The sequence below is a fragment of the Gigantopelta aegis genome, chromosome 8, assembly GCF_016097555.1.
Source record: "Gigantopelta aegis isolate Gae_Host chromosome 8, Gae_host_genome, whole genome shotgun sequence".
NCBI lineage: Eukaryota > Metazoa > Mollusca > Gastropoda > Neomphalida > Peltospiridae > Gigantopelta > Gigantopelta aegis.
The window spans coordinates 6,392,023-6,418,447 of NC_054706.1; the positions used below are offsets into that span (position 1 = coordinate 6,392,023).

General features: G+C 36.1%; 1 protein-coding gene across 1 annotated transcript in view; it reads right to left on the reverse strand.

Moving 5' to 3' along the window:
• Nucleotides 1-26,425, reverse strand: part of LOC121378892 — a 158,100-nt gene that overhangs the window by 62,635 nt on the left and 69,040 nt on the right. The window lies entirely within an intron of this gene.

The window sequence follows — 26,425 nt, forward strand, 5'->3', positions numbered from 1 at the left end:
GTGACACACCACCATCCCAAGTTATACATGCATGCAATGTTTGATGCTCCTATATAATTGATAAGGAAGATATGGCGCGGACAAGGATTTCCTTTAATGCACAGTAATGCAAAGTAGGTCGCTGTTACCTACCTAGGGTCCGTAACACACAACCATCCCAAGTTGAACTTGCATGCAAGGTCCGATTATCCTATATGAATTGATAAGAAAGATATCTATGGAAACGAAAAGTTTACGGACGGAAGGACAACGCCATTCGATAATATGACACGTCGTCAAAGACGGGCATATAAAAACGTCATTTCAGTTAACTGTGCTCTTTTGTCAATATAGTTTTGTCTTCAAATATCAACAAGATTATGTTCTAATTCGAGATATTTTAACACGTTATTACTAGAGTTATTACTGAAAATTTTGATATTACATCCTAAATCTAAAATTGGATTTAAAAAGTCGTTACAAATTCCCGCAAGTGGGGTATGATATGACAAACTAGAACGAATACATAAATTCATAAATGAAATTCATGCAAACTATTAATTTTGGTGAGTTAGTAGTCTACGGCAGATAGAAAATGTTTATCTAGTGGAATTTAATCGTATCACACACGTTTGATGATGTACAGTGGGGGGACGACTATAGAATGTCTAGAACAATGTTTGACCTCTCTGTCAGAAACATCATCGCTAGATTCAAACAGAATCACGTGTTCGGGAAGTCTTGACCACAACATGGAGTCGGCAACATGGCTACGGCGGTAGAATACGGGTGCAGGACATAGCCTACTGGACAGATACTGTAGAGTTGTTCACTGGATAAATTTCAAAATAATTTTATAGAGGATCAAAGCTTTATATATATATATTATTCATTTATTTATTTTAGTTTTGGTTTTATTGTATTTTTATGTTTAGTAGTCGCAATGAGTTACAGTGTTAATTAATGATTCACAATCGAATGCTATTTCCCAAAGACATCTGTAAATACAAATTTTTCAGCATGTATGTGGCTTGTTTTTACCATGACTTGAGTGTCAATAAGCTATCAATCAGTGACCAGACAGAATGATGGTTGTGACCCACAAGCTGCCTAAAACCAAACCTCACAACTCGCAGATTTTGGTACAAGGATAACTTCATGTGTGTGTCTGTCTGTGTGTGTGTGTGTGTGTGTGTGTGTGTGTGTGTGTGTCTCTCTCTCTCTCTCTCTCTCTCTCTCTCTCTCTCTCTCTCTCTCTCTCTCTCTCTCTCTCTCTCTCTCTCTCTCTCTCAATCCAGATAAAATTTCATCAGTGTTACAACATTAGATTTTTCAACATTTTACACAAAGATTAATCACGACAAACGTAAGCAAAAACGTCATTATTTAATCAAGGGGGCATTTAATACTAAAACAGGTGAACAGAGATACAAATATATAACGATCTTCAATGGATCTGAACAATTTGTTGAGATCGAAAGTAAATAAAGACAAAAGTATGCCAAGAAAGACATATGTGAAATATTGGACTTTCATTGACAACTTGTGTGTCAGATTTGAGGACAGGACATATTGCCAAATAGAAGGTATCCCCATGGGCATTTCTTAGTTACAAAGTGATCATTACGGCATTGGAACCGACTCCAGACAACGCATCTCACCTGTGTCTGACGAGAGGATTACATCCACCAAAGAATAAACACACCGATGAACTAAGTGAAAATATGAAGCAACATATTGAATCATTTCATTCAACACTTAGTAATTACAGGAGGGAACACGCACCATTTCGACGATACATTCCATCAGAACATAGCATAAGACAACTGTTTAACGACTTCCAAGTAAAAACTGCTGATGCATGTCAAAAAGGAGTATGTTACCAGATATAGAAGAAGGGTGTCTGATATGAATATAAGTTTCGTTGAACTTGAAGAAGAATGTGAAGTTTGTAATTCGAATGCAAGAGATTAACATGACAATGAAGACCAGTGTCTGTGTACTCTGTGTCAATCTTGGCGCCTCCATTAAGAAAATGTTCGCATCAGTCGAACAAATTATAGAATTGATGTTGAAAAAAATGACCCATGAGATAATTCCGTGTTCTCTGTTGATATGCAAAAGGTGATAATGCTTCCAAGACTCCCAGGGAACAAGACAGCTATATTTACTAGGCGTCTTCTACTTTTCCATAGACATCTGCACCACTGGGTTCGTCCAGTAAAAGCCACCCTGTTTCTAGGGTTCTGTGGTATGAAGCTACCTCTGGTAGAATTGTAAACATTGTTAGTGCATATATAAAATTGATGAAAGAACCACCATACAGGGATTGTACCAACTTTACATTTCGGGTTGATAGCTGTGGTACCCAAAATAAAATTGGACACTTTATTCTGCTTTGACATCTGAAGTGAACAGGCGAGGAGGTCCAGAAAAGGTAGTGGGGTCATATTTGGCTTCCCCGTGACCATTTATGGGGAACCAAAGTTTGAGGGCTGTATTAAAGTCTTTGGGACCTTTAAAAAAAATGAGCCCACCTGTACCTCGCGAAAGGACCGACTAACTTCACCAGAGGGCCAAATCAATGAATAACATATCTATTTCCATTACACAGTGGGTGCTTAACCTTTTACTGGGAGTATTTTTATAATTTCAGGCATTTTGATCTTCAAATCCATGATGGTCGTTATTCTTGATGTTAAAAATGCTTGGAACCCTTGCATTAACTGAGATAAAATAATAAATGAGGCGTCTATTTCCACTTATCGTGGCATTCACAATCGTTTTGTGGGGCGTATTTACAACCTGGTGCCATTTTGACTTTGAAGTCTAATATGGAGGACGTGACAGCTATATTGATGTACTATAGGTTATAACTGAAACCTAGTTTATCTCACAAAATTGAACAGATCAGATACTGATGCTGAACTGTCATCATATGCTATAATCTGTGTACTGGATGTCCATCGGAGTGCTAAGAAAGCTTAGCGTAAGGTGCAGCATTTAAAGATGTTCCACTGGACAAGCTCCACCCAGGACCAACAGAATGGTGGTATGTGAGAAAGGAAAGGCAGAGCTAGATGAAGGCTAGGTAACTGGTGCTTATTCAGTGTTGTTCGACAGCATCATCGTCTGATGGGAGCTTCATTGTTTCTTTATTCTGTTGGTGTCACTTTTATCCCAGGTTTCTGAAAGTTTTAAGCTACTCATGGTACCATACACAAAGCTCATGACAAAGGTGTTAAGGGTATTCATGGTTTCATTGATAGGAAGTGATGGTCTTGGAGATAGGAAATGATGGTCTTGAAGAGCTCGAGCGTCTTTCCTTTGTAGTACATTTCTCATATATAGCCCTTTTACCTTGACCAGAGATACGACAGTTACTATCAGATGCAATCATGACATTTACATATCATTATTTGGTTACTAAGTGACTTCCATATATTTGGACCTTTCCTCTAGATACAGAACATGCAGGAATGACATGTGCTGCATTACCTGTCTGACCATGCATTGGTGTATGAATATCTTTTGCGTCGATGACTACTGGCATCAGTCGTGTGAAGCTGTAATTATATAATGATAAGGATGTATCTACGTCAACCTGATGACACGTTGCAGTGATGGGTCATCCCCTACTGCCAGGAGCCGATAGAGAATAAGTTGAGTAGTCCATTGTTCAGAGCAGGTATAATGAGTGATGCCTTAAACAACTGCTGAATTCTAAGTTTCTTATTAAACAAGCATACATGAGTTTTTGAACGCATTGATTAAGAGACGACCATCCTATTCATTAAACCACAACATGAATGAAAGAAATAGAAAAAAATGTTTTATTTAACGACGCACTCAACACATTTTATTTACGGTTATATGGCGTCAGACATATCGTTAAGGACCACACAGATATTGAGAAAGCAAACCCGCTGTCGCCACTTCATGGGCTACTCTTTTCGATTAGCAGCAAGGGATCGTTTATATGCACCATCCTACAGACAGGATAGTACATACCACGGCCTTTGTTACACCAGTTGTGGAACACTGACTGGAACGAGAAATAGCCCAATGGATCCACCGACGGGGATCGATCCTAGACCGACCGCGCATCAAGCGAACGCTTTACCATTGGCCTATGTCCCGCCCCTAACAATATGAATGAATGCAATATTAATTCTAGTAAGAGGTATGCATTTGAGAAATGCAGTGTGTGTATATGGAAGTTCTAGCTCTCATGCGCCACTCTGGATCATCACTTGTTATCTCCACTAAATTAATTAATGCCCTTAAAACATTTGTCTATGGTGACACGAAGAGCTCAAATGCTGCAGAGGAACAAGGAAACAGACAGCGACTCTCTCGAATAACACTGCCAATTACCACACCTTTCAGCTCTGCCATTCCTTTGTCACACAACCCTTTCTGTGGATTTTGACTGGAGCGTAGTCAGTGGAAAATGCAGTGCCTTTTCCAACATTTGTCAAAATAATCTCCTCAGCCCTAACGGTAGAACATCTAGTACACAGATGGTAACATATTATAGTTAAGACGAATGAAGTTAAATTTTGTGAAATAGACTAGATCTCAATGATGACCATTAAGATACAGTTCTAGAATTATTTTGAAATACATCGCGCAATTTAATGTTTCAATACAGCTGCCACGCACTCCATGTTCGATTTAGAGGTCAAAATTACTTCAAATTGTAAAACTGACCACACAAAACCGATTATGAATTCCCTCTTTTTTGTAAATAGATACCTCATTTATTATACTAACCCTATTAGTTTAAAGACTTCAGTAGCTCTTAATTTAATACGACGAACAACGGCCATCTTGGATTTGAGATCAAAATGACCTGAAAATGCAACAGTCAGTACTAAACCAAATAATTTCCGGCTGGGTCAAAGTTCGAGGTGCACCCTGTGATTGGTGATAAATATGTGTTGGCTGTAAAAAAGTTTTAGATTTATCTGGGCAAAATATATATGCAATTTTATTTCATTTAGTACCAAGGAGCTAGGGTAGTCATAGACGCTACGCGTTATCTCTGAAATGAGCAGCTTGACCGCCTATTTTTTCAGATTCACTTTAAGGATGAGGGGTGGTAGTAGTTAAATCCGTGGTGTTTATGTCAATTGATACGCTGCAGGTATGAGTTTTAACAAAATATGTTACTATTGTCATCTATGGGATTTGATTTGGTACTATACACCCTATAGCTCATATTCAGTTCATACTAAAAAATATTATGATTTAATTTAGTTAAACTATGCTGACTAATTAATTAGCCGTCACTCGACCATGCAACTTCACAATGATCTTGACCGTGACAATAATTGATGTACATGGCTCTGAATGGAATTTGAATCAAAGTAATCACTGAGGAAAAAATTGGTTTTGGCCTATAATTCATACTGTAAAGTTTTGAATAATTTCTTTTTACATAGTATTTGACTTGTCATATACAATTGCTCTTAAATATGGTAATATATCTAGGCAACCTGAACTACGATTTTAATAGCAATTTATTGTTATATTAAAAATAACATGTGCCAATATCGGGTTAATGTCTTTAATTTTCATTAATATAGTTAATTTTTCATAATTTAGACAAATTTGTAGTTTTATACAAAATTTTATTTAAATTTGAAGAAAAACTTTACAAAAGACATAATTAAATTTGTTATTACTATTGTGCCTTCTGTTCTTACTTATCCATAACAACAAGCTTGTTAAACATATCTTTAGGTCTCCAGATCAAATATTGTTTTAATAATCAATTAGTTTGCTCTCATGAAGTGCATTTTTAAGTTTATACTAGATTCAGAAACAATTTTCTAGGTTTGATTTTCTGCCTGGGAGTAAGTTGATAATTTATTTTATTGTTAAAGCTGTATTATCCAAAGTTACTAGCTAAATAATATACCGGATTACAGATTGTAGGAATACATCCAATATACATATTGTCTTCATCTGGATTAGAAAAAATGCAAGAAAATATATGTTCGGGTAATTATGTCATTTATAAACATTGTGGTTTTAGTAATGAATCACAAATAAATATGTGAAAGCTGGATGACGATTCCAGATATCACAAATATTTAACATCTCCAAATACAGTAGGCTATAAATAAAATATAGTCAGGAATATTGGTGGCTGTCAATGGTTTTGATAATCCATTATGAAAACCAGCATGGCCGATGCATTTCAAATTCCCGCACTTGGTGACTTTAAGACCCAGCATACATCACACACACACACACACACACACACACACACACACACACACTGATGTTCAGGGCATTAAGCCATTACTTCATACGGATGGAGTTATGTTGTTATTTCCTTCCTCAGACTCTGTACTTTTTAATAGTGATATGTCTTTGATGTTCATAATCTAGGGGTCAGTCAAGAACATGTGTATCAATGGAATCCAATGGAGTGAGGTACTCTGAATAGCCACGTTATATCTACAAATATAGCTGAGCACACACACCCAACTGACAGTAAATATCTTCAGGAGCATTATTAACAACTTGGGTTTCTTTTAATATGACATATTGCATTGGTACAAAACTGTATACAATGTATATGCTTTATGACGTGCACATTATATTAGGTTGCTCTGTAGAAACAAGTTTCAATGGAGTTGTCAGTTTATGTCAGAATACACCAGATCCTGGTTGTCGTAAAAACACATAGTGGGACACTTTTTAAAACATGTATGTTATCAGTATATGTTTATCTGGGCAAAAAATGTATGCTATTTTATTTCATCTAGTACCACTGTGTCAATTAACCTTGTGCTGGAAACATGTATGTGGTACCTGTACAAAAAGTACTCAAATTTTGTGCGGAACTATGGTAGTCATAGACGCTACCCATTATCTCTCAAATGAGCAGCTTGACCCCCTATGTTTTCGGATTCAATTTAAGGGTGAGGCGTGGTGGTATTTATATCCGTGGTGTATATGGCGATTGATACGCTGCAGGTAGGAGTTTTAGCCGCATATGTTACTATTGTCGTCTGTGGAATTTGATTTGGTAGTATACACCCAACAATGAACTCGCCTAAATATTGTACATCTTCCTTTTTGTGTAGATAGACACTTCATATGGAATCTCAAATTGCTAAAATAGCCCTACAAGAAGAGTAAGCATCCTCATTGTAATAAGAATAGACACATTATTCGTCATTCTAACTTACATATTAAAGTAGATATGTTGATTTTCGATTTCCAGTATGGCAGCAGACAACCATCATGGATTTGGCCCCCTGGTGGAGTTAGCCGGAACTTTTGTGAGGTACATGGGGGCTAAGGTTTTTCTAAAGGTCCAAAAGACTTGAAATCCAATCTCAAACTTTGGTCTCCGAAAAATGGTCACGGTGCAGTCATATTTGACCCCACTATCATGACCAAGTATTTGGTGATAACATTTCAAAACCATGCGTGGGGTAAGAGATCCTATTGCGGGCCTTTTATTCCATGCCAGGGGTAAAAGGCCCAAATACAGATATTACTCTTTAATGAATTTGACTGTTTATTATATTGCCTGAATGTATACAAACTAAACTGATGGATAAAAACAGGCAAAACTAACATTAGTTTGTATGGGATATATATTTGACCTAAGGGTAGGCCTTTTGCGCACATGGACCCAATTTTACAAAACATCTTAAGCCTAGTTTTGCACGTAAGCGTAAATCTACGACTATACGACAACTCAAATTACTATTATTGTTCAACACATATTTCATTTTCTTTTGTCCTTAAAATATTCCAACTTCCGTAATGATGTAATTTTGTGCGTGAAATAGACGCGAAACAAATGTAAACGCACTACCGGTATAACTGCTAGTAGCAGAGGTTAACTTACGATGTTTAGTGAAATAGGCTCCTGACCTGTACGAAATTAGTGGGACAAGACATATATTATATATACAGATTCCTCCTCGATGCGAACATTGCCAGTAATCACGTGAAGCCGATGAGATTAAATATATTTGGCAACAGAAAGGTAAAAGAATATTGTATTGCACGTTCCCCAAGGCTCTTTATGTTGGGGCTTTACATAATTATATAGTTTTAAATTAATGTACATAGCAATATTCACGTTTGACATCTAATAGCCAATTTATATTTTTGCTGCAGTATTTTTAATAGTTAATAACAAGCACTATTCTTAAATTCACGTGATGTACTTGTTTTTCTTCTAATATAACCGACATATATATATATATATATATATATATATATATATATATATATATATATATATATATATATATATTATATTTACATGTATATTTATCTAACGTTGCACTTACTCTTTAGTCACAAAGTATCCAATAATCGATCTATATTACTTCCTGTGAATAACTATGGCTTTATTGCATCTTATAACTTCTTAAATCCATCCTATTGGAGTTTACGGAAGTATCAAGATGCCAGCTATGACATTATTCAATTTATAAATATTATATTATATTTATAAGATCGGTTTGAAGACTTTTGGTACGTTTTATTTGACTGCTAGAAGGGATACCAGCAGGAAGTAAAATGTGCCTTTTGAGAGGTCATAATCTCTAATCAGGTGATCGACTGTGTCATATAGTACAACATAGCTTTATACGCAAAAAGTGTACGCATCGTTCTTTCGACTGACATTTTTAAATCGGAAAAATATTTGCTGTTATGTTATGCTATGTTACATAATGTTTAAAAATATATATATTAATAATTGTGTTTAGCCTTGAATATGTTTATAATATTGTTTGTATAAACTTCATTGATAGATGTGTGGCGTAGGAATACAATGTTTCATTAATAAATAGCTAAATGACGTCATTTGGTAAGTGACGTTATTTTCCCGGTCTTAAATCTGTGCATTTTCATGCCTTGTTTAGTTATTTTGGAAGTCATTCTGTGCAAGGTTTGCCCATTGATGTGCCGTGTAATAAATAAAATAATATACTTGTTCCCGTGTGAGACCGTTTATATTACAACTCGAACCGAGTCAAATAGCCACGATATCAAAACATAGTAACCTGAAATTTATTTTATCATGCAACCCCTTTCAAGTTATATTTTTGTAATATGTTTCAGTCAAAAGCGGTGTAGAAACTATTAGTTTTATCGTGTAGAAAATACTGCCGGAAGTCGTACAATTGCAGGTGCCCGAAAGCATCTTGGGAATAATACTTTGATTATATTTCAAAGTCTGTTATGCCACAACATTACATTTTTGTACCTTTTTCTGTGACAATAACCTCAAGTTTATGTGTGACCTGAAGAAGATCTACGTCACTGGCTGCTAGTGTCTGTGACGTTAGACGCTGTTTCAGTGTAAACGTTCTTTGCAGGAATCTACTTGCTGGTTTTTTCAAAATGTTTAATTCAAAACGCTGGCTAGTTCCCATAACGGATAATTGAAAAATAACAGGTCATTTGACGTTATAGGAAGTGTAAGTGTTATATTTATTTATGCAGTTTAAAAATTATTGCTGTAAATGCATGTTTAAAAAATGAGAAAGCCATCTACCTGTAAATTGAGCAATCATCCGTCATGCGCACAAATCATTTCCTAGTAACACGATAACACTTCGAATTATCAGGTAGGGGTTATCAGGTTAATAGGAAGCATGGTTGCATGATACATTTGTTTATATGCTTTTCATACATAATGATTACTTAAAAACTTTGTCCATCTCAAAACTGTAACCAAAAAGGTGTATTTAACATTCCTGTGACCAATACCAACATGGATGACATCCCGATCCCGATTAAAACATTTAAGATAGTACATGCACAGAGTGCGTACACGGCTGTAGTCTTTTGAATGAACAAAATGTTATTAATTTCACCAAACTTAAAGCTGACAAATATCACATATTTTGTACATACAGCCCTATTAACGAAAAGACGGAGATGTCACATATATCAATTAGTTCTCCCAGAGCTGTGCATGTTTGAACAGTACCCAGGGTTTAAACCAGGTATGCGTAGCTATCATTTATCTCTTCCAGTAGTAAGAGCAATTCCATATGTTCGACACACACACATGGCTTTAGACGACACCAAAGCTGACGCGATAAAGGGTATGTCCAAAATATGCCCAAAATAAGCAAGTCCACGTACAAACATACCAACCTCAAATTCAAAGGAATATTAAGCTGTAATTAGATTTTTTAAACTTGAAATGAATTTCAGAATGTATGTACAACTCTTTATGAGCTACATATATCATTAACATTACTGCACTAAAATACCTCAGTGTGATCAGAACAGACAAAACGCCTGTTGTACACAAATTAGTGACATATAAAACCTTGCACACAACAGCAGAAGTTTGCCTAGTGCTAGTGTTTGGCTGACAGAAAGGCATTAAGGGCTGTTCCTGACCTGTCGTAGAGGTACACAACTGCTGACAGGTGGTGGAACATAAAATGGAAAGCCCAAAGCAAAGCTATTCGAATACGTTCCTTGTATATAGCGTCCTGCAGCTGAGAAGCATGCTTGAATGTCGTCAGTATATAGGTCGTCGTCATGCGATATTCCTCACACTTGTAATATAGAATCATGTTTATTTTCATCCAATAGAGAGCATTCGACACACAAACACCGATCATGTCTAGAAATTGTTTTCAGCTAATGCAGTGTTTCTACCACTGGTTTACCAGCAGTCAGATGCCAAAGGTGTTGTCTCATACCATGGAGCAGAATAGTGGTGGTATTCATGATGGCGTGTTTTTCTTTTTACTCTTTGTACATTATTTTGGTTAAAACTGAATTTTTAAAACCATAAAATGCCATTTTGTATTTTCTGTCTGTATTTGGCTTCACATGAAACTTTACTGCTATTCATATCGAGTACAATTCCATTACTATTCCTATGGAAAATAATTGGTTTTGGCCAAATATTGGCTAAACGTAGCCAAATGTTGCCCGCATTGATGAGTTTGTTCATTATTGGCCAGACCTTGACAATAAAATCGTACTGTGAAATATTTAGAAGCTATCAGATACAGTACTAGACCGTCCATATAATTAGCTGATTTTAGCCATTTTTGGTTTTTAAAAAAAAGTGGCCGAAATGGCAATTGTGTCTTAAGTGGGGCCAATAAAACTGCTATTTTTCGAATCACCAGCACTTTATAGATAAAGTAGGCTTGTTCAACCTTTCTAACCAAAAACGTCTGATTAAAGCCATATACTTCTTGGAGTCGAGCTTATGTCACGTGACCTATATTTTAAGAAAATACTAAACGAGTTCCCGTGTGAGACCGTTTATGTTAAGAGTGTGCTTTCAATCGTTATCTAAACCTCGTCAAATAACCACGATATCAAAACGTAGAAACCTAATATTTTATATATCACATTCACAAGGATCCTACACAATTCAGATATTTCCTATAATTGTTTATTATTATTATTTATTAATAGATGTTATTCGGTACCTATCATCAAGATCAGTGTCTTATCTATAAAACAGCTGTATTGGGATATGTAGAATGCATGTAATGTCACCTGCAGAGGCTGATGCTCACCAGATGTACCACCTCAGTCTGCTGTCAAAAACAACACCAGGACAGAATGTATTAATCCTGACAGCTGAACTTCAGTATGTGGGTGGACACCGGATATTTGGGATAGCATTACAACAGAAAACTGTAGGTAGTTTGGTCCAGTTGTTTGCAATGCATTGCCAGAGTTTGCTGATCTGACAGGATGCGACTATATTATAATTTCTTCATTTTTCACAAACAAAACAGGTGAATGACTCGGCAGTGATGAACACCGTCTTTGTTGGTGGCAAGCTTAAGTGTTGTGGGGCAAAAGATACGTGCGCACGTCCTGCTTTTGTGAACGAGGCCAGGTTACAAAATCTTCCTACAGAAATGCAAACTCACTTATCCAGTCAGGCAAATCTCCAACATGCAACATAGTGCAAATGTTAACAAGGGCATTTGCGTGACACATCAAAGTAGTCCACACGACAATCAGATATCAGATGTTGCAGTTAGAGATGATGATGATGGTGCACCGTGCTGCTGCTGATGGTGATGATAATGATAATCATTATGATGATGACAGTAGTACTGATGTTGATTCAAACACTCAGATGATACTAATAAACGTGTTTTGACACATTTTACTTTAAAATATAGGATTTGGTTACTGTACGTGTAAGTTATTTAGAATAATCAATGCATAGTGTGGGTTATAATTTAACACTGATAGCCATAAAATGTCAAATTGTATTTTGTATTTGTATTAGGCTTTATAAATTAGATTTTTCATTAGTTTTTACATATTATTCATATCGAGTAGAGTATAATTAGTATTTCTATGGCAGATAACCATTTTGGACCACACATTGGTCAAATTGGTCAAGATTGGCAACATTGATGACATTGTTATTCTTTGAGATCTAGTAAAAAATATATAATATTCCGAGACCTATTCTTGAGTGGGGTTAACAAGACTGCTATTTTTGGAATCAGCACCACTTTTTATACAAAGTAGGCTTGTCAAACCCTCCTTACTTAAACTTCCGATTAATGCTATCTACCTCTTAGACTATAGTATTTCAGACTAGAATTTCAATAGCATACTCTTTAAATTATTTGTTGTAGTACAAGATATAGCAATGAAGTTTTGTGTCACGATACAGATACATAACTTGAATATTTATATATGAATTAAGAGTTGAAAAACGTTTTTTGAATGTGACGTCCTATGCCGCAAAATAGTTTGATGGTACTCAATTAGCGACAAAAACTGGAATAAATATGACTTTCCGACTATTTTTGTTGGATTGCAGGATAAAAAAAGATAACCGGTTACTGACTTAAGATATTGGCTTTATCTTGCTTAGGTCGAATGGCGAATCGGTAGAGCCGCGCAGGATATAGCCGCCATTTTAAAGGGACATACCCTAGTGTTTAAACACTAAGGCATATGTTTTTACTATTACAGCCGTTTTTGATAACTGAGATCATACTTTACTTAGATTTTATTGTTTAGATTATCCATTTCCGTACTTTCGAAATGTTTTTGGTCATCCTGGTGTTTTTGATATCACAAAATGAATTTCTCATATTTTTAAAAACGCACGCGCGTCTGAGAGGTAACAGTTATGGAGTCGAGGTTTAGTCTATTTTTAGAAGGTATGTCACAATTTCAAAGTCACAGACTCTTTTTTCACTCAATTGTAACTTTATCCAAATGTGTTACAGGTTTGTAGATTAACTAAACTTAGTGTTTATTTTCATGGGCTGAAACTAGGGTCTGTCCCGTTAAGACAGTAACCAGTTATTATCTAAATACAAAGTATAGTGAACCTTTTGTGTACAAAGGAAAAGTTAATACAATAGGAATACGTAACAAACAAAGAGTATATGGTATTAACCTTGAAACGTAAGTTAAACTTGTATTCTGATACAATGTCCACAACAGAAAGTAGTACTGGTTTTAAGCTAACACTTTGAAGACGACAGCTTACATATTCGGGATTAACATTAAGGGAACTATTAGACGGCGGTGATTAGCTAAACAATAGCTACGTGTTAATCCGTTTAACCTTCCGGGTTTTTTCCGCCAGAGTTGACCTTTTAACTTTGCACTCCGTTTTTCCTTTTAACAATATTATTTACCGATTTTCAACGTTTTAAACTAACAAAGCTTATTTCAAATCACCCTACATGTTACGACTGACAATATTTACTAGCACGTGGCAGATAATACAAGGACAATATGGAAATAGCAGAGAAACACACACACACACATACACATTCAGAGATATAGGGCAATTTTACGCGAGTGTTCGCAACTTTAAAGTTGTGTACTACTTGAAGGGTTTTTGTTTTTCTGGATATTCAACGTTTTAAACGTATTTTACTATTTGAATTCCAGTAAGCAGACAGAATATTAATACGTTGCGTATTGTAAGTTGGGCACTGGTGTAAGAATCGTTCCCAATTACAAACAGTAACACTGCATTAACCTTATATCGACATTAACCTTATCACCTCACTAACGCCTTCGGTTAACAGTGACATTTGCGGGATCAAATAGACAATAACAGCCGTAAATCTAAAAACTCCATATGGTTATCTCCCAATTCATTCAACATGTTATTGTGTGGTCTGTTTGTTTGGGTTTTTTTTGTTTCTTTGTTTGTTTCTTTGTTTTTTCGTCTTTTCAGAAACGAAACTCGCTCAGTCACATAAGTTTCTGCTACCGAAACTCCGCAAGGATTATTTTATATGCAGTTTCTCACTGACATGACATTACATCCCATGGCCTTTGGGACGAAGGGGAGTCCATAGGGACCTATAGATCCTGCTATTGAGTTAGATCCTACACTGGGCTCGTGTTGGGTCAAACGATGGACAGGAGATTACATTTCAAGAGATTGACTAAAATGTCTGATGCTGTACCCTATTTTGACCGTGTGAATACGTTTTTGTCTTTTTGGTAAAAACAAATCTTGTACTTGTCATTGTTTAGATAAAAACAACGGACTTGACATGTGTACGCTGTGCTCATGGTGGATATTACCAGTAGGGTAATATATATGCTCGCTTGGAATCTTCGTTATTTTGAAGGTGTTTCGTGAGTGCATGTCATCACATCCGTCTCGGTGTCCACTAAGTTCCTTGTTGTGCAGGGTTAGATTTGATAAACAAGTCTAAGCCGTGGATATCCTCTTATATACAAGACCGATAACTTTTCTATGGCTTTGTGCAATGACCCTGCGCGTATTGTAACCTCACCGTGGTGCAGGGGTAAAACATTCTCTTTGAGAATGGCCAATACAGCACAAATTGAAATTTTGAGTAAAAGTCCGTATCTATCTGTGATATCTGTATTTTTGCACAGTTCTTTACACTGTGTTTTAATTTAAATCTTGAATTTTTATATTGATGTTGATCATCACTTTATTTGTTTGCATTACCATAGTTTGACACTCAATAGTCGATGTATTTTTCGTGCTGGGGTGTCGTTAAACATGCATTCATTCATTGTGCAATGATACGAATTTGATTAAGAAAACTGTTTGGGGGTTTTCGTTAAGTTTATAGGCCTACGAATATTAAGTTAAATATGAGCTTGACGTTAGATATCTCAATGTGTTTTTGTTTTTAATTCATCATTTTACATTGTAATTTCTATACACTTTTAGACAAAACAGAACGAGTTGGCATTATTCAAACGAAAGCTCTCTGGGTTTCGTATAAATGAAATGTGACAGTGACAGGTTTAAACACATTAAATCTGAACGACAAAACGATTAGCATTTCCAAAATCGTATCAAAATGTTAGTTTGTTTTCTTTGACGATATCACACGATAGCACACTGATTTATTAATCATCAGCTATTGGATGTCAAACATTTGGCAATTTCGACGTTACATTTTTCCATTAGTAGCAAAGGACCTTTTACATGCACCATCCAACAGACAGAATAGCACATACCCCGGCCTTTGATATGCCAGTTGTGGTGCACTGGCTACAACGAAAACGTCCAATGAGCCTGCCAACAGGGATCGATCCCAGACCAAACACGCATCAGGAGTGTGTCCCTATCAAGTGCTTCGCTGTTCGGAGGACTGCCACTTCCCAGAACAATACATCATTTCTACTTCGCCGCTACAAACAGTGATGGTATCGGCTGGCGCGAAATCTGAGTATACCCTGCCCCGCCGGTGTGCTATATTTGTCAAGTCTGTTATTTTCATCCAAACAATGAAACTTGTGTACTAAACATTCACCAAATATATTTGTTTTAAAGCATCTATAAGGTCAAAATAGGTAGAGCATTAGGCATTATTTTAGTCAGTGATATGGTCATGGTTTTGTTTTTAAATCTTTAAGGCGTTCTAACCCTGATGGAACAACTTCTGCGCCTGAGTGATATGATGTTGTTTTACATCGGCACCTCAGACGTTTTGGTATGTACTCACCAAAAGCCAGAACAGAAGGGACATTGCTCAACATAAAGGGAATTTGACTACAGCAAAGTTGAAGATATACCTTTTCTCGTTCAGCTTAATCCGGACTGGATATGTTTCTTTTTATTTAACCAAATTAAGATATTACTATTCATATAGTTAAATAAAGAAATTGGCGAATGAAGAGACATGGTTATGTACCATGGGCAAACCAAATTTTCGCTGTTTATATCATATCCCTAAATTTGTTAACGAGGAAGTCCAACATTCCACATATGTCGCTCTCAGTATACACTTGTGTCGACATTTTCAGTCTTAACGAATTGTCCAGGTCTGCGGAACATAACTTTATTTTTGTTCACCTTGCTTTGTAATAAACGCTCTCCGTGGCTGATAATATATCACTCATAACATATCGTTAAGCCAAGATAATATTTGGTGTATCTTCCAGTTATAAAACTGATTAATTTCTGCCGCTTCAGAAGGTAGATATTTGTAAATAGTATCCACTTATGTATTATCTATAGCTCGGCAGAACTATAGCTGAACGTGGAAAACCTTTCTCGGTTGATTTTATGTAGACCATGATGAATTTGCTTGATGAACCACGATCATCACACATCAGGGTTTCGAGAAATTCAAATTTTCTCTCATTTCATATCTTCATCTTTAACTTCATATTAAAGCAAGAATGATCGTTGTTGGGGTCAAGGAATCTGTACTGACCATTTTTGAGATTGGTCAGGAATTGTATATTAGGAAATTCAAGATGGTCCCCAGTATTTCCGTAAATTTGTGTTTTGAGTAAACTTGTTTGAAATAAACCTAGGATGATACTTTTGTGACGACACAGGTTAAAGAATCCATTTGAACCATTTGCTAGATTAGTAATCAATTGCATCACAGGCATTTAAAGACTTCCGCCAATATTCTCATAATTTATGTTTGAACATCACGTGCTACATAATAAATCCAGCATAATACCGTTTGTGTGTGTGTGTGTGTGTGTGTGTGTGTGTGTGTGTGTGTGTGTGTGTGAATCTAGGCATAGGTTTTCTGGCTTATAGAATCCACTATAACAAAGTACTAGGTTGGTTTCGGATTACAACCCAGGAAATTCAAAATGGCCGCCAGTATTTTCATCAGTTTATTTCTCTCTTTTTTAAACTTGCTTCACAACAAACTTAGGATAATACTTTTTGTGTCTTGTCATAAAGTTTTGTGGGTTATGCAACTCATATAAATAATATAGAAGGATGAGGTTTAAATATAACCTGAAATTCATTATGATGTTTACTATGGACTCTTCTTGGACTGAAAAAATTCCAGCTTTTTCTAATAGGGACATATATGACGTAATGTAGAACTTTATAAACATGTTCTCTGTGTAGTTAAGAGTTAATACATTGGTGAATATTCGGATTACATTTAATATGGTTTCTATTTTATATATAAATAGCTACCATGAATAACAAACCATTGAACATTTATATTAGAACACCAGTCAATTTACAATATGTATGCCATAATAACATATAAAGCATACATGTACGTTCAAAACATGACGATCATCAGTCACGTACGAGCGTCACATGGGAGACCAGTGCTAGTATAGTGGGTGGCTACTACTGACCAATCAAAGGTTGTGTGTTCATACACTCAGAAACTGGTTTATTATTTTTTGACAGCTCCAAATAGTATGCAGTTCAGATTATCCCTTGTACAGCTACAAACAGGAACACTGCACAGAGTAGCACTCTTGTACCCACATCCCATTAAATATTAGATTAAAACAGAAATTGATAGGACGCTTTACCATGATAGTAACAAAGACACTTGTCTTTTTCTGAGACATTAAAGTGTATGACGCAAATATCATTTACTCGAGAGAACCGTAGGATCCCAGGCAATGAATCCCGAATTGTATGTCTGGACAAAGGATGCATGAATGAAAGTAATTCTACATATTTTTGTCCAGCAAATGAGGTTCTCTCGCTGATGCCTACATTCACTTAATCAGATGGTACAATAAGTGTCACCTTGTGTAGTTTGAAGCTGTAATAGGTATATCTTGACCTGCACACCATTTGGTTTCTATAACAATACAGGTTGTTGCTTGCAGTGCAAAGAATTTGGTGTCTGTAACAAAACAGATAGATGTTTCCAGTGAAAATTGACAACACTTTTTCGGGTTACTTGTAGCTATTCTTTTGCGTGCATTGATAAAGAACTCTACGTGACATTCTAACATGACATGGCATTCTGAAATGTTAGGAACGTAGGTGAATATCTTACTATGTTATTGTAACACTAACCAAATCATCAGACACTGAACATATATAATTGGTGATCATATACTGACATTGTAATATAAATGATTAATGCAGCCACCTTGTTAATAACATAGCAGACATCTTGGGCAGAGTGGATATATCTTAACGTGCTCATATACCACTAAGGTTTCGAGCATGTCTGTCCCGGGTCCCGTCCCTGGATAGACAGGACCCGATCCGGGACAAAATTTCAATATACACCAATGCATTAACTCAAGATGTTTATAGAATTTGTATATCAATAGCTACTTTATGTCACAGAAGTCCACATTCAAACAGCTGCAATGTTTTCGGTTCCAGCAGTGGATGTAGAACACGTACTGGCCACATTTATTCAATTTCAGATTACGTTAAACCTTTTATATAATTTATGTGAATACATTAACCCATAAAACCAATGACAAGATACAAAAAATATTACCCTGGGTTTATTAAGAAGCAAGTTAAATTAAAAACATAAATTGGTGGTAGTATTGGTGGCCATCTTAAATGTTCTATGATAGAAGTTCTATGATGTAAGTCGGGGGATGTAGTACACTGTAAAAGAAGCTTAGATGTATGTATGCATGTAACGACTAAGTGGTCTCAAATAACACCTTGGACATTTTCACGATTTTTTGCTATCCCGTTGTTAATTTCGTGCGATTCAAACGTCATATGAATGAATATCACTGATCAATATTACTGAACTTGTTTTAAAACAAATGGGACACTGGTGATTCTGTGCTGTATTTACTGCACTCCTAGAAAATGGTGCCTCCCCAGAATGATGAATAATGAATGAATGTTCAAAATTACTCTATTTGTATTATTCTAATAGAAAAAGGGAGCGAGACGTAGCCCAGTAGTAAAGTGCTCGCTTGATGCGCGGTCGGTTTGGGATCGATCCCCGTCGGTGGGCCTATTGGGCTATTTCTCGCTCCAGCCAGTGCACCACGACTGGTTCATCAAAGGCCGTGGTATGTGATATTCTGTCTATGGGATGGTGCATATAAAAGATCCCTTGCTGCTAATTGAAAAGAGTAGCCCATGAAGTATCACAGCGGATTTCCTCCCTCAATATTTGTGTGGTCCTTAACCATATGTCCGACGCCATATAACCGTAAATAAAATGTGTTGAGTGCATCGTTAAATAAAACATTTCCTTCCTTCTTCCTAATAGAAAAATTGTTGTATATTAATACCAAAGTGTTATATTAGTTCTAACCCAGTGTTTGACAGCACACTTCCTTAACTACGGTTAACTCGGCTTCCGTTTTAGGTGGACGACCCGATGTGTGAGCGAACTGGTGCCGAAGGTTCGAATCCTGTCAGTTGACACTTTGTATTTAAACGTTGATTCAAACTGCTAATCTCAAATAAAAATGTGAGGATTTTTTCACGTCTTGTTATTGTTAACATTTCATTAGCAGCACCGAACACACACCCTCCCCAAGTACGGAAAATATCACGGTGTTTCGTTGTTAACTATAACAATTTAACACAACGGTAGAGAGAGAGAGAGAGAGAGAGAGAGAGAGAGAGAGAGAGAGAGAGAGAGAGAGAGAGAGAGAGATTTGTGATAGTGCGTGCGTGTATAAAATTGGTTTGTGACCAGTATGTATAGATAGACAGACAGACAGACCGATAGACAGATAGATAGATAGAGAGGTAGATCCCATGGCCACTCTCATGTCGAATGTTGCCACCCCTGCACCCACGGCGATCAACTGTGATGCACCTTCGTGATTTTCATCAGGAGTAGGTGAGTTATCTGTATAAAATGAATCGTTTATTAGTTGTTGCTGGGTTGTTTTCTGTATTAATTAACAGCGAGCAGGAAAAATTATTTCAGAAATTGTTATAGTTTCGACACTCTATAGGCTTGCCACTTTTGATGGTGTATGCATTTTTGTTGGTGTCGGTGTTTGTTGTGATTTTCTTTTCTTTTTCTTTTTTTTCTTTTTTTTTTGTATATTGGTTGTTTGGGTTTTTTTACTGTTTGATTATGTGTTTTTTTGTTTTGTAGTGACAACGTTGGTGTTAAATTGTTAGATTTAGAATTTTACTGTTTCCCGTTTTCGCTTAACACAACATTGAACTAATTAATGAGAATTATATTCGATTTAAGTATTACAGACAACATTGCAGGTTGTCGGCGCTTTACCTCACTGGGTTTTGGAGGAGGTCATTTATCTTTATACATATTTTTAATTTAACTTTTATTATGCTATATATATATATATATATATATATATCATACTGAACGTCACCAAATGGGCTGTAGCATTTGTTAGTAGTAAATGTTGTGATCCCTTATGCATATATGGTGCTCTCACGCATATACCGTTATCATGTCTATGACACAGCAATATTACGCTTGTGTCGCACTAAATTAACACCGGAATCAAGAACAAAATCAACGATATGTCCCAGGTTCCTTATCTGTAAGACCACTTGATTGTTACATATATACATATAAACGTATGTTACATCGTACTGTATTCTCCTTCTGGCCAATAAAACATTTTAGACAAGGCATTTAGCTTCCGAAGTGGCAGAAACTAATATTTTCGCATTCATAACCGGAAGATCCCTCAAATATTTTCTCTGTATATCAATATGTTTGCGACATAGATCACCTTTTTCCTTTTAATTTGTTGGTTTGTTAACTATTTTGTACAAACGGAGGTCACTTTGAGTGATATTCCTTTCATAGGCCATTTTACTAAAAATGTTCTACATATATGCGATGTAGATATTACTGAAAATGTCACAAGCTTTCCTTCTGTGTCGTCAGTCCTGGGAGAGTGGCAGTCGTCCAATATAGACGGAGCAGGAAGGATGAGGTGGTCTTGTGTCGTGCTCACATCGGACATAAACATTTAGCACATTCATTTATTTTAAACACGAATCCTCCTGCTCAGTGTGAACATTGCCGGTGCACTCTGACAGTGCGCCATATTTTGTGTAATCATCTGAAGTTGACGAGATAAGACATATTTTGTAACAGAATATATTAGAATCTTTTAAATCCCATTCAGAAATAATTTTGAAGTTTTTATAACATTTTGATTTTAAATTAAATCTTGATATTCGTGTTGTATTGTGCTTTTACACTGCTTTTTACATAATTGTATATGGTTTGTTTTTAATTTAATCCTATTCATACACTTACCTTTGTTTGGCACCCAATAGCCGATGTGTATTTTTGTGTTGTGGTGTCATCTATAGGATGATATCTTGAAACTCGAAAACCAAAATCACAACCACATAATATGTATGTTCCTCCAAACATATTCTGAGCAAAGTCAATAGCATGTCATATCTAGATGATTGTTTTGTTACGCCAATGGACACAGTTCTACACTATTGGAATATCTCTGTTAAATACTCAAATGGCTAGTGTATTGAATCTGTATCACAAATATATTTGAACTATAACCACCAACTAACATGCTATATCTTAAATAACATTTACATAATATGTCAAGTCTTCCAGTATATAATCAACACCATAAGCCAGTTATCATAAATTAGTATCTTCTTTTGTCGCTCTTTTATTCCATTGCTGATTTTCGGTAGGAGTAGCCTTGTGATGGCAGAGGGTTTCTAGACCCAAGTATCAAAATATCCATTGTTAGACATTAAATCGTGTATGACAAAAGGGATGACTTCAACTTTCCAATAGTCAATATCCCTTTTCTGTCGAGCAATATTCCGTCTGCTCTAGCTTTTGGTGCTTACATATCACAACTTCTGCTCATTGTATGCCAATTTCGAAGAATGCCATATCATTTTGATACCGAGTTGTCAGGTTTTTAATATTCGAGCCTCGTTTAGGTTTTCAAACGTTATATAGTAGATATTTAGAGGTTATTTCTAAGCATGACGCACCATTGACTATACTCATTTCCGAATCTATACCCTATACTCTCAGTGTTTTAAGATTCGTTTCAAATCTGCGATTGTATGTTGGGTCAAAACATTAACGACGCGTTTATTAGTTATTAAACGTTTCTTATATTAATTATAATCAATTGTATTAATTATAATCAAAATAACATAAGCTGTGCTGCTACTACAGAATGTAAACACCGATGACAGCAAAACGCTCGCCACCTAATTTAAATAGGAAGATCGCGATTCGCAACCAGTACTTAACGTGAGCACGTAAATCTGAACGACAAATGTTTTCTACGTCTTACATGCACATGTTTGGGCTCATGTACAGGTCACACGTTGCTCCAAAATGTAATTTACAAGTCGTACTTTACAAGTGTACTTTGATTGGTGTTTACACAGTAAATGTATAAAATTTCTCAATGTTAGTCCTTCAATATTTCAAGAATTTCATAAATGATAGTTACAAATCAGTTTTTTTTCTTTCTTTCTTTCTTTCTTTCTTTTTTCTTTGTTTCTTTTTTTTTCTTTTCTTTTTTTTCTTTACTTTTTTTTTTTTTCTTTTTTTTCTTGTTTTTTTTTTTAAACATAATTGCACATTTGAAAAACGTACAACACGTCAAATAGTGCACAACACTAATAATATCAGGCAGAGAGATGTGATAGAATAATGGAGTTCGAAGGGAAGGTAAGAACAAATAACTGACATTTTGTCTTGTATTTCAACATCGTTAGCCGATTCGTACACGTGTCGCTATACACACCAGTACTGGTGCACGTAACGGTACATGTACAATATGTGAAGCGCAACGTTCTGAATAAGACGTAATATTTAGTATGAGATTTCTTTGAATCAAGAAGGTGCAGGATCTAGCTTGGTCTGTAAGGTGTTCGCCTGAAGTGCTTGCGTCTTAGGATCGAACCACCTCAGTGGGACCATTTTCCGATTAGTTTTACTCGTTTCCCAACCAGTGCCTCACACCTGGCATATCAAAGGTCTGAGCTGTCCTGTTTGTGAGGAAAATACATATAAAAGATTCCTCGCTGCTAATGAAATAGTAGCGGGTTTTCTCTAAGTTGATGTGTATCAAATACCATGTTTGACATCTAATAGCAGATGAGTAATAAATAAATAAAAGTGCTCTAGTAATGTCGTTAAACAAAACAAACGTTTAACTTTCAAATAAAGAAAGGTCGATAATAACTTTTTATGAAGTGGCTGGCAGAAGTTTATAATTGTGATGTCTTAGTAATCTTGTAAAATATAATGAACACTCTCTTGTTCATAAGCTACAGCCGGCCTTGGTGGTGTCGTGGTTAGGCCATCGGACATAATGCTGGTAGGTACAGGGCTCGCAGCCTGCGAGTGTTAACGACTCAATGGGTAGGTGTAAGACCATTACACCCTCTTCTCTCAAACTAACCACTAACAATTAACAACTAACCCAGATAACTGAGGCATGTGCCCAGGACAGCGTGCTTGAACCTTAATTGGATATAAGCACGACAATAAGTTGAAATGAAATGAAATAAGCTACAATTAGCTTCTCCCTTTCTCTATAAAACGGAAACAACACTTGGTGACGGTCGCTGTTAGCTTGTTCATCGACATTGTCTTGTCTGTGAACCGGTTCTGTGTTTGTCTTTGTTAATTAAAACACACTAGTCGTATTCGTCTACACGTTTTCGAGTGCAGGTCTTTGGTGTAGTAGAGTTTTAGTAAACTATACTGTGATTCTAAAAACACTAGAAAATAGTAGTAATAACACCAAACTTGACAATCGATCCAGAATTGATGGAGTAGGAGTAGGAAGACATAATTGGAGTACGGGTGTTCTATTTTGTTGCACCGCGGTGTTTCCAACCTACGTATGAAGTGGGTGGCAGCCACGGGTGTAGGAAAACAGTGAACCTATCTAATCCACCTATTATTGGCCTCACAGACAGCGTGGACCCATGATTCCCTGGAATATTTTGGAGAATTTGATTCTGATATCCTAATAGCAACTATCTGCTCATTTATGTTGTATGCAAAATAATCGACCCTTCTTTGAAACCATAGAGGTGTGTGTCTGGCGGGGAAGGGGAGGGTAATTTGCTTCCCTATATTTCCTTATATTTATTCATAAATTATTTAGATTTTTTGTATATTTATTTACATATTCATTCATTTTTACTTCTGTCTATTCCTCTATATACATATTTATTTATTCATTCATTCATTTATATTACTAACCATATTCTCGGGACTATAGCTTTCATTGCATGGTATCTGTAATCTAACATTTGGCAGGGAGTGTGAGGTAAGATGAAGAAAACTATGAGTGGTATGAAACGACGTAGGCTTGTAAAACTGAAAACAAACACTGGATCGTGGATTATTGCGCACTAATCGGCAACGTCGTTTGCTTGAAACGAAACAGTCGCCGTCAAATCCACTCGTGTTTTCACGGACAAAAATCCAGTCGCGATAAGACTGCTAGAGCATAAATAGATAAATGGCGAATTACTGCTGAGTCAATATCTGCCTTTGATGTGTGTGTTTTCAACAAAATGATGGTCTGCATGATCTGTTGTCGTTGGGGATTTATTATCGTTTACAGTTGCACTGGGTAAACTGAAAGCCGATAGATAACTTAAAATCAAATTTTATATACGTTAGAAACTAATGGAAGAATAAATAGCAACATAAGCTCAACTCTTGTTCAAATACTTGTTTTATTTGTTTTCAGTTTGGCGTTGAAATGTTGAACCTTGGCCATGGCACTCTTACACTAACATTGTATTTTTTAACGTCCCCCAATTTCAATTTTTTTTTATCCATTTTCTTTGGGTTTATTTTAATGTTATAACTAGGTCTATGACATTATAAAACCTGTTTTAACTACTAATTATGATATGAAATAAAAATACAATTCGCTGTATGCCATAACTGTGCTGGTATGGAATATTCAACAACATCTTACATGGAATTAATACATTTATTTATATGGTTAAGGGAGCTTCTTCCTCTAAATGCTTTGTACACTATGAATGTCAAATACTGACAATTCTTTGCTTCGAATACCACTGTATACACATCCGTTGGGTGTTCAGGCAGCCCATGTTTATACATTTTTGGACTGTCAGTGCGCCATAAAAGTGGCAGTCCTCCTACACACTGAGTGGAAACCTTATATTGCGGTCAAGACTAGCTCTCCTTATGTATTATAAACAAAGCACCTGACAGTGAATCATGGCTGCATATTATCGCCACAATTTCTTTGGAACTTGAGAAAAAACACTTGAGTTAATGGCTATTTGTAATCGTCATAAATGTTACCGCATCTATTACACAGTTATACATTATTGTATGTCGTTTAGGTGCATTATTGGAGAGTAGATTAACGCCTATTGTCATCAGTCTTCTGTGAAAAACACCTTTACATTGTGTTTAATATCACCACCATTACTCCAGTACAAGCATCGGTTTCAAAACTGAGTGACGGAGGTACGGATAGATAGATAGATAGATAGATAGATAGATATAGATAGTGGGATAGATAGATAGTGGGATAGATAGATACATAAGCGTACGAGACAGAGGCAGGAGGGGCAAACTGCCCCCTAGTGCAGGAGCAAAATCTAAAATTCGGGCAAAAATGATAGAGAGATTCGGTCAAAATGTGCTAACCATATACCTTTTTACCATATATTTTTATCAGAATTTCCTACAGAATTAGTTGTAATCCATGTACAACCGCGTAGTGATTCGTTTGCAACCCTATATAGCTGTTTGGTAGTAATGATAATATGAATAAATGATGTTATCCAGATTAGGTCATGTCCTTTTAATTCGGGCAAAAACCAGCCTGCCCCACCCCCTACAAAAAGGAGCCTGTACGCCAATGGATAATTATAAAATAAATGTCATGCATATGAAATCTGATTTTACAAATTAATATATTATGTTGCATATCATAAATTTGGCATGTAGTCGGAAATGTTCAGAATGTTCAATAGGATGACCTAAAAAACGTTTGTTTTGTTTACTGACACCACCAGAGAATATTGATTTATTTATCATCGGCTATCGGATGTCAAACATTTGGTCATTTTTGACATAGTCTGAGAGGAAACCCGCTACAGTTTTTCATTAGTAGCCAGGGATCTTTTATTTATACCATTCCACAGACAGGATAATGCATACCACAGCCTTTGATATACCAGTCGTGGTGCACTGGATGGAGCGAAAAATAGCCCAATGGGCCCACCGACGGGGTCGATCCCAGA